General features: G+C 37.9%; 1 long non-coding RNA gene across 2 annotated transcripts; it reads right to left on the reverse strand.

Annotated features, from left to right (window-relative positions):
* Positions 1 to 4,141: 4,141 nt before the first annotated feature.
* LOC134643752 (uncharacterized) lies at positions 4,142 to 6,464 on the reverse strand. Of its 2 annotated transcripts, none has more exons than XR_010096398.1 (3): positions 6,175 to 6,464; positions 4,943 to 5,047; positions 4,142 to 4,184 (listed from the first exon to the last, which is right to left on the reverse strand). It is a non-coding gene; the product is annotated as an uncharacterized LOC134643752 (long non-coding RNA). The 2 variants fall into 2 exon arrangements; XR_010096397.1 differs by having other exon boundaries at positions 4,163 to 4,184; positions 4,936 to 5,047.
* Between the last annotated feature and the right edge of the window lie 1,236 nt (positions 6,465 to 7,700).

Genomic DNA, 7,700 nt, shown 5'->3' on the forward strand with positions numbered 1-7,700 from the left:
CACAGCCTCTGCGTGTCCTCCCTCTGTGTCCTCTTCCTCTGTGAATGTGTTGCATGTGTCACAGATTCATTTTATTAACAGCTTTCCCACAGTGAGTTGCATCAGCATTCATTCACAGCACATTTCAGAAGGATTCAGATTAATACATTGATCTTACAGTCAGAATTATCCTGACAGACTGCCACTGTAAATTATCTTTCATCAGGTCAATTTTAAAGTTCAGTATTTCAAAGCAGGAGTTATGAAGAACCATACTGGCATTAGGACTGTAACAATATGTACTAACAAAGTCAAAGTTTTTTAATTATGCTAGAATATTGGAAGACAATCAACTTTTAGTGTTTTCTGCATATTAATTATACTGAAATAGAGATGGTGACCCTAACTGTACAGAAGTATACTAAACAACTGACAATCTAACAAACATTATTGGCCTGAGCCGTCATGCACAGTGAGTCTGATCCTGTGCTGTGAGAGTATGACAAGCATGTTTCTGGTCAGTTTGGAAGAAATAATATCACAATGTAGATCTTTTTTTCAATATTCCTTCTCTTTTACAACATAAACTGTGATCAAAGCTACTTATGTTCACAGCATGTAATAATAGTGACAGTCCAGGGCATTGTGGTCTGTTGAGCTAGGGTTAGGGTTAGCAATTCAGACATATGTCTGACATATTACTCTTGCTGGATATAACAAACAGGAATTCATATTATAATTTGATTTTCATGAAATATTCATATTCAGTATCAGTCATTTTATATTATAACCACGTATCCACCCAGGCTCATGGTGGGGCAGGGCTCTGTCCTGGGATGCTTGAGTGAAAGGTAATGTACACCCTGACCAGGTATCCAATCTGTCAGAGTTGTTTTCAATATTTGGTTCAAAAATATGAGTGAAAGCAAAAATCCAACTAGGATTCTTGCATATGATGGATGAAGTCTGTCTTTGACTGTATTGTCCAGCTGATCCATCAAACCCCCAGCAGGTAAACCTTATCATGACATAACACAGTAACAATGTAAAAAATTAAACAGCAACAGTCTAAATGTAAAGTGCATTCTAAACTCCTCTTCAATAAATTATTTGGATGTGCAGTGAGTCATTCAGGACTGTAAAACGTGAACTACAGAACCCAGAGTCTTCATCATTAAATCTCTGGTTGCTTCCTTTTTCTATCCTATATCAGATACTTTAAAGGTTTTAGTAAAGTTGCATTCTCATGGTGAGGCAAAGTGCTTTATGTGTGTGTGTGCGTGTGTGTCATGAACGGCTGTAAAAGCCCTTTAATTAAAGAACAAAGCGGGGTTTGAGTTTGAGTTACGGCAGACTGTGGCTACTTATAAACGGAACGCAGCCTTCCTACGGCGGACAGCTAATAACAGGAATCGGACGCGCGGTCCACCCTAGTCCACAGCAACCACCATAGCAACAGCCTAGCATGACTTTAAAAACATATTCTGTCTTCATAACTATCAAAAACGTGAAATGATTTGTAAAGCATGAAAGTGTTACAGCTGCAGAGAGCTATGGCGGTATCTTTGGAAGCTGTTTGCATAGCTAATAATATACGATGTAACCATGGAGACAGTCAGTCATGTGAGCTAGCGGTGCATGTTTACTACAGTGATTAAGGTGATTGTGTGCACAGCGTCCACACGCTGCAGAGGGTAAAGACATTACTTCAGTATTGTTTTATATTTATATATATTTGTCTTGTGTTGACCATCACCTCAGGTTCACCATTACAGTTTCAGCATACAAATGTACACTGTCTAAATATGAACACATTCAAAAAAATCATGTCTCAGAAATAACCACAGCTGTTCATGTTTGTCATTATAGTTTTATTTGTAAGAAAATTGTGAACTTCAAATTGTTTATCAAGTCAAAGAACATTTGACACGTCTGAGTCATTCCTTTGCCCTGTGAGAGCTGGAATAAATATATATCCTGACAATTACAGTTGAAACAGTAGATACAGGTAGAAATGGGATCAGATTAATCTTTGCTTAGTCAGACACGTCCTGTGTTGGCCTTAACCCAAATTTCCCTCGGGGTCAACCTTCAGGATCAATAAAGTTTTATTGAATTGAATTGAATCATATTAAATAACAAACAATAGCACAATTTTGCATCCATTTCCAAATTGTAGTCAAGCAGCCCAGTCTCATAAATAGGTAACAGAAATGTCTCTAATGTAGACGTGTACAGTGTAGTGTAAGCATTAAAAGACCATAAAGGAAACACTACTATTTATGTGAAACTAATTGTAATAAAAAATGAGCAGGTGCTTTACAGATTTAAAAGAAAGAATCTGAAAACAACACTTTTTTGGTCTAAGTGGTCAAAGTAGAAAACAGAACTGATGTTCAAGAACAAACCGTAGCATGCACTGATATTACACATCTCGATTGTTGTAGTGAACAGACATGTTGCTTTTAAAACCACATGCAGTATGTGACCATGACTGTCCACTGAGACCATGAACGCCACTTCGCTGAATTCTTCTTCTTCTTCTTCTTCTTGCCATCAAAATGGAAGCAGAAAGAGCTGCTTTGATCTACAGAAAGGAAAAAGAACATATGAGCTGAAACCATTAAGATAGAAACAATCGTTCAATGCAGTGTCTCACGTAGCTTAGCCTGTTACAACTGTTGATACAAGCTCAGTACAGTTAACACAGTGTCAGGGAACTCCAGTGTGGGAACTAGTGGCTTTAGGTTTGTAGTCATTTAACTTTCATCCATTCATTCATTTAATTCAGGAGGAAGAAATGTCAGGTTGGTGCAGGCTGGTTACATGCATTTGGTCCCATGCTGTCTTTAACCAAATGATTTGGTTCACTTTATGGCTGGGCTGTATGTGGGGTTATATCATGTTATTTGGGCAGGAGTACCTGTCCTCTGTTAGGCTTAGAAAGTTTCTCCAAGGGTTTCTCCATAAGCAGAGCTTCTAACTCTTTTAGCTTTTAGCACATCTGTAGCTGTGCAGGCTGACAGGTTTTTGGTGGCTCTTTTTACCCCACACTGGTTGTGAGTGTGTAAATAGCCCCACTAGTTCTTTTGGGTTGCAGTTAACTTGGGAGAAAGGGGTGGGTCTGCCAGGACTAGATGAATAAAAATGATCTGGGATACATAAATTTCATAATGCATGCATATATCTCTATCAATTAAACCTGGCCTGAGGGCTGCCATTTTTACATTCAGTTATTTCTCTTAGAAATGCTGGATCTAAATAATGAATGTGTTACAGTCAAACTGACACTGGTCAGTGTAAATGGCTCATTGGGACATAGAAACCTTTAAATTAAATACCATCACCTGATATCGAGTGTCAAACAATATCAAAGCTGTAAAAGCTGTTTAGAGTCAGAATTTATAAAAACTATGATTGTAAATAAAATCAAACAAGTGAGCTTTTCTCTTTGTGCTGAATATCAACACTGTGACTTCTTAGACTGTAAGCTTTACTTCAGCACAGTTGTAGAAGCCGTCACTCCAAATGTCTTTTGATAACAAGAAAAAAATACCTTGTCAGTACACGGCCTGAAGTTCTTCTCCAAACATCTTCTGCCATTGGCTTTGTCTGCTGGTTTGAAGAAAATAGACCACAAAAAGATGATTTAGTCACTTTGTCTGCATCATGCAGCTCGAATGTGTTGTGCAACGATGTTAAATAGCCGTCGTTATCCCTCTGCTGTGTCAGTAGGATTGTACTGTACAGCATCTCATTGACATGTGAGGAATGCTTATGTAACACGATAACAGACGTCTGGTCTTACATCATTAAAATATAAAGGGCAGGAGATATTTAGATATTTTTATATTTATATTACATTTTATAGCTGACAGATATTACTAAATAGATAGAATTTACTAAATGGTTGATGTACATGAAAAATATGTCCATAATCACAAATGACCATGAAAGCCAGTAGAATTAATTCAACTAGACACTCAAAAGACGTCCTTAAATGCTCTTTAAGTGGCAGAACAAATGAACAAACAGTTAATCGGTTACTTGAGATGAAATCTGCTCAGCTACTTTGAAAACAGATTCTAACTGGTTCCTCCTTTAACAGGATGACTGCTCAGGGGTAAGGCCATCATGCAGTCCAGCAACCTTTATGGTCCTGCTTTGATTCACCAGGAACTAATAGGGAAACCTTTCAGCGCCTCCTGTGAAAGACAATGGGATAAACACAAACATTTATTAACATGTTCCACAGTCTTCCAGTTTGATTTTCTCATCCTGTGGACAACAACGTACAGAGATGCAGGTTTATTGTTAACTTTTGTAAGGTTTCTTTACTGAACATATCCAGCTGCAGTTCCACTGTGATCCTGAACTGGATAAGCACTTAAGAAAATGTGTCAATAAATGGACATACATCAGCTTACTATATTTATCCAAACAGACGGGACCAATAATGCTTCACTGAGTTAGAGACTTTAACAGTCTCTTCTATGTAAGAATGTCTCGTGCTGATGGACCTGCAAACTTGACAACAAAGGTTTTTCAGACTACATGTAGCTGTCCTCTATGTCAGCTAACACATTTACATTCATGTCACACTTATTTCTGCTTTCCCATTTTTAACATTATTACTTACATTTTGATTGGATACCTTGAGTTTGTAAATGATCAGATTACATAATTGGAATACAATTCAATATAATTCATGTATCCAATTCAAGGTCGCGGGAGGATGAAGCCTATCCCAGCTGATACAGGACAAAGACAGGCTGCCAGTTATTGCAGGGCAAAGACAATACATGTAACAGAAAATCCACTTAAATGTTTGATATTTCTAATAATAATCATAATTATGACTATTATTTGAAATATTATTTAAAGGTTTCTTTATAAATACATTTCAATTTTTTTATAACCCCTAGAATATAAACCTGAGCTGTTTCAGATTCTGACCTCTGACCTCAGTGACCAGGCTGTGTCCTCACTGCAGCTCCCTCTTGGAAGTACGTCTGCTTCTTGTCTTCCCCCAGTGATGACCGCCTGCCCTTAATATCACGTACTGTACCTGAGGAACAAAAAAGGACAAACACTTGCCTTCATTTAAGAAGTACATTCATACAGAGGTAATCTATGGAAACACACTAGTTCACCCTTTGGGAGGAATCAGTTCCTGTGAAACATTTCTGTAAATCAACATCGTGGAGAATGAAATGAGTTCTTCAGGTGACTCAGCAGTCCCACACTGACAAATGAAACTTCTGTGGAAGAAGAATCTGGATTTTTTTGATTTCCAATCCAGTTAAACTATTAAGGATTAAGCAACAGTGCTCATCTTTGCTCTTCTGAAATCTGTGTTAAACAACAACAAACATAAATTAGTAACAAAAATACAGCTGAGTAGAGGCTTTACAAACCACCAGCAGCCATAATGCTAAATTTTAATCTTCAAATGTTTCTGAGCCGTCTTCAACCTGCTTTTAACACATTAAAGTCCCAGAGTCAATGCAGCCTGACTCAATCCTAAATGTTCAGCACACACAGAGACACAGAGGTACTGTTTAAAGTTTAGTGTTAACCTGAGTCACTGATCATTTACAGTATTACAGAGTCTGGCAGTCTTTGCATGATTTTCCACGTCACTGTAAGTTTCTAGCTGACTCTCAGGTGTGACAGGTGTGCCAGCAGGAAAGAGTAATAAGAACCTGCATCCTGAGGTTTGTCATGCAGGATTAAAAGAGCCAGGCTTTGTTCACACAGCTAGGGTTGTATTTTACACTGACCCTGGGTCAGTATAAGTATGATACAGTTTAAACGAAGCACTGAATCTTGCACATATTCATTAGAGATGCATTGAAGCTAATCGGGATATTTACTGTCAATCTGTGGCTGCGATTAATCACTTTACTGGAAACTTTATTAACTAGTAACTTCATCAGTCATGACAGAAGCTAATATTTCTGTCCTAACATCGTTTAAACAGTAATAGCTTTACTACAATATAAGCTAACGTTTACACCGTAACTTTAAGCTAGCACCATAAAGACGGTAAAACACGTAATAATATCTACAAATGCATCTTAAAGCTGTTATATTAGCACTCGGTGTATTACTAACATAACCACATTAACATTATTGACACTCGCTGACTTTTAATAGTCATTCTATAAATGCTGTCCGTTTAAATGGCCTTACCTGTAACACTGCTGTATCCACCGGATTCCAGCCAGAGTGGATTCTGGAGTCTTCCACGCTCCTGTCAGTGATCCTCCATCTGGATGGATGATACCAACCTTCTGAACAATCTAGCAGGTGGATGGCCCATATCTATGGGACTGATTTCTGCTAATAACGCCCATTGTATGGACTGATAACAGCCGAAGCGGGTGAATAAAGTCACCCGGTCGCTAGCTGTGCCATTACCCAGCATACACCTCTCCCTCCATAAATGCAATAAACGATACAAAAGTAATGGCCTATAATTAATTTATCTGCTGTTTCTCAGGTAGTTGTTTACATTATATAATATATTGTGTTCAGTACACGTCACTACAATGTGATTTTGGAAATGTATAAATATACGAACAACAGGCTCTTCCGCGGCAATCTCTTGTCAATAAACAACGTTTAGGGATCAGTATAGTATTCAATAGGAGGACCCTGAACGTCAATTCTCGACGCCAGGGGGGTACCCTGCGCGTCGATAGGTGAAGCAGAGGGAGCGTGACCATGCGTCACACATTTGACGAGTTGGGAGTGAGAACGTGTTGGTTTTAGAAAGCATTCTGTATATTTTGGATAGTAATTTGGGGGTTTTAAGAGTAAGAAATTGAACCACACTTGGTGGTGTTTGTAGTTCAACTTGACCCGGTTTAAATTTCCTTTTTACTATGGATTTAATTTGTTGATATTCTAAAAATCTTTTCTTGTTGATCCCATATTGTGTAACTAGTCTGTCAAATGAAATAAATTCTGTTCCTTCTAGTATATGTTCTAAATATTTGATTCCTTTACCACTCCAATCTGAAAAGTTTATCATATTATTGTTTTGTAATATGTCCGGATTGTTCCAGATAGGTGTACGTTTGCATGGGATTAATGAAGACTCTGTCAACTTCAGAAACTCCCACCATGCTGTCAGAGAAGAGCTAATGTTGACGCTTTTGAAGCATTCATGTCGTTGGATGTTTGAGCTGATAAATGGTAGATCTGAAATCTCTAGATTATTGCAAAGTGCTTGTTCTCCATAGGTTCATCTAAGAGGGTATGTTTTAGCCATCCTGAGATAAACTGAAGCCTGTTGGCTAAGAAGTAGTGCTGAAAGTTAGGTAGTTCTAATCCTCCTTTATCCTTGGTCTTTTGTAGTGTTTTTAAGCTTATACGTGGGGGTTTATTTTTCCAAAGGAATTTGGACATATATGAATCTAGAGATCTGAACCAATCTTGTGGCGGTTTAGTTGGGATCATTGAGAATAAATAATTTATTTTTGGTAAGACCATCATTTTTATAGCGGCAACCCTTCCCATGAGTGATATGGGTAGACATTTCCACCTAGCCAGATCACCTTCTACTTTCTTTAAAAGTGGGATATGGTTTAATTTAGTTAGATCTGCAAGCTTGGGAGAAACATTAATACCTAAATATTTTATATTTCCCGATTGCAGTGGAGTAGAAGAGGAATTATGGAAGGAGCAATTAATCGGAAGGACTGTAGATTTTG

The sequence above is a fragment of the Pelmatolapia mariae genome, linkage group LG15 (assembly GCF_036321145.2).
Source record: "Pelmatolapia mariae isolate MD_Pm_ZW linkage group LG15, Pm_UMD_F_2, whole genome shotgun sequence".
Classification (NCBI taxonomy): domain Eukaryota; kingdom Metazoa; phylum Chordata; class Actinopteri; order Cichliformes; family Cichlidae; genus Pelmatolapia; species Pelmatolapia mariae.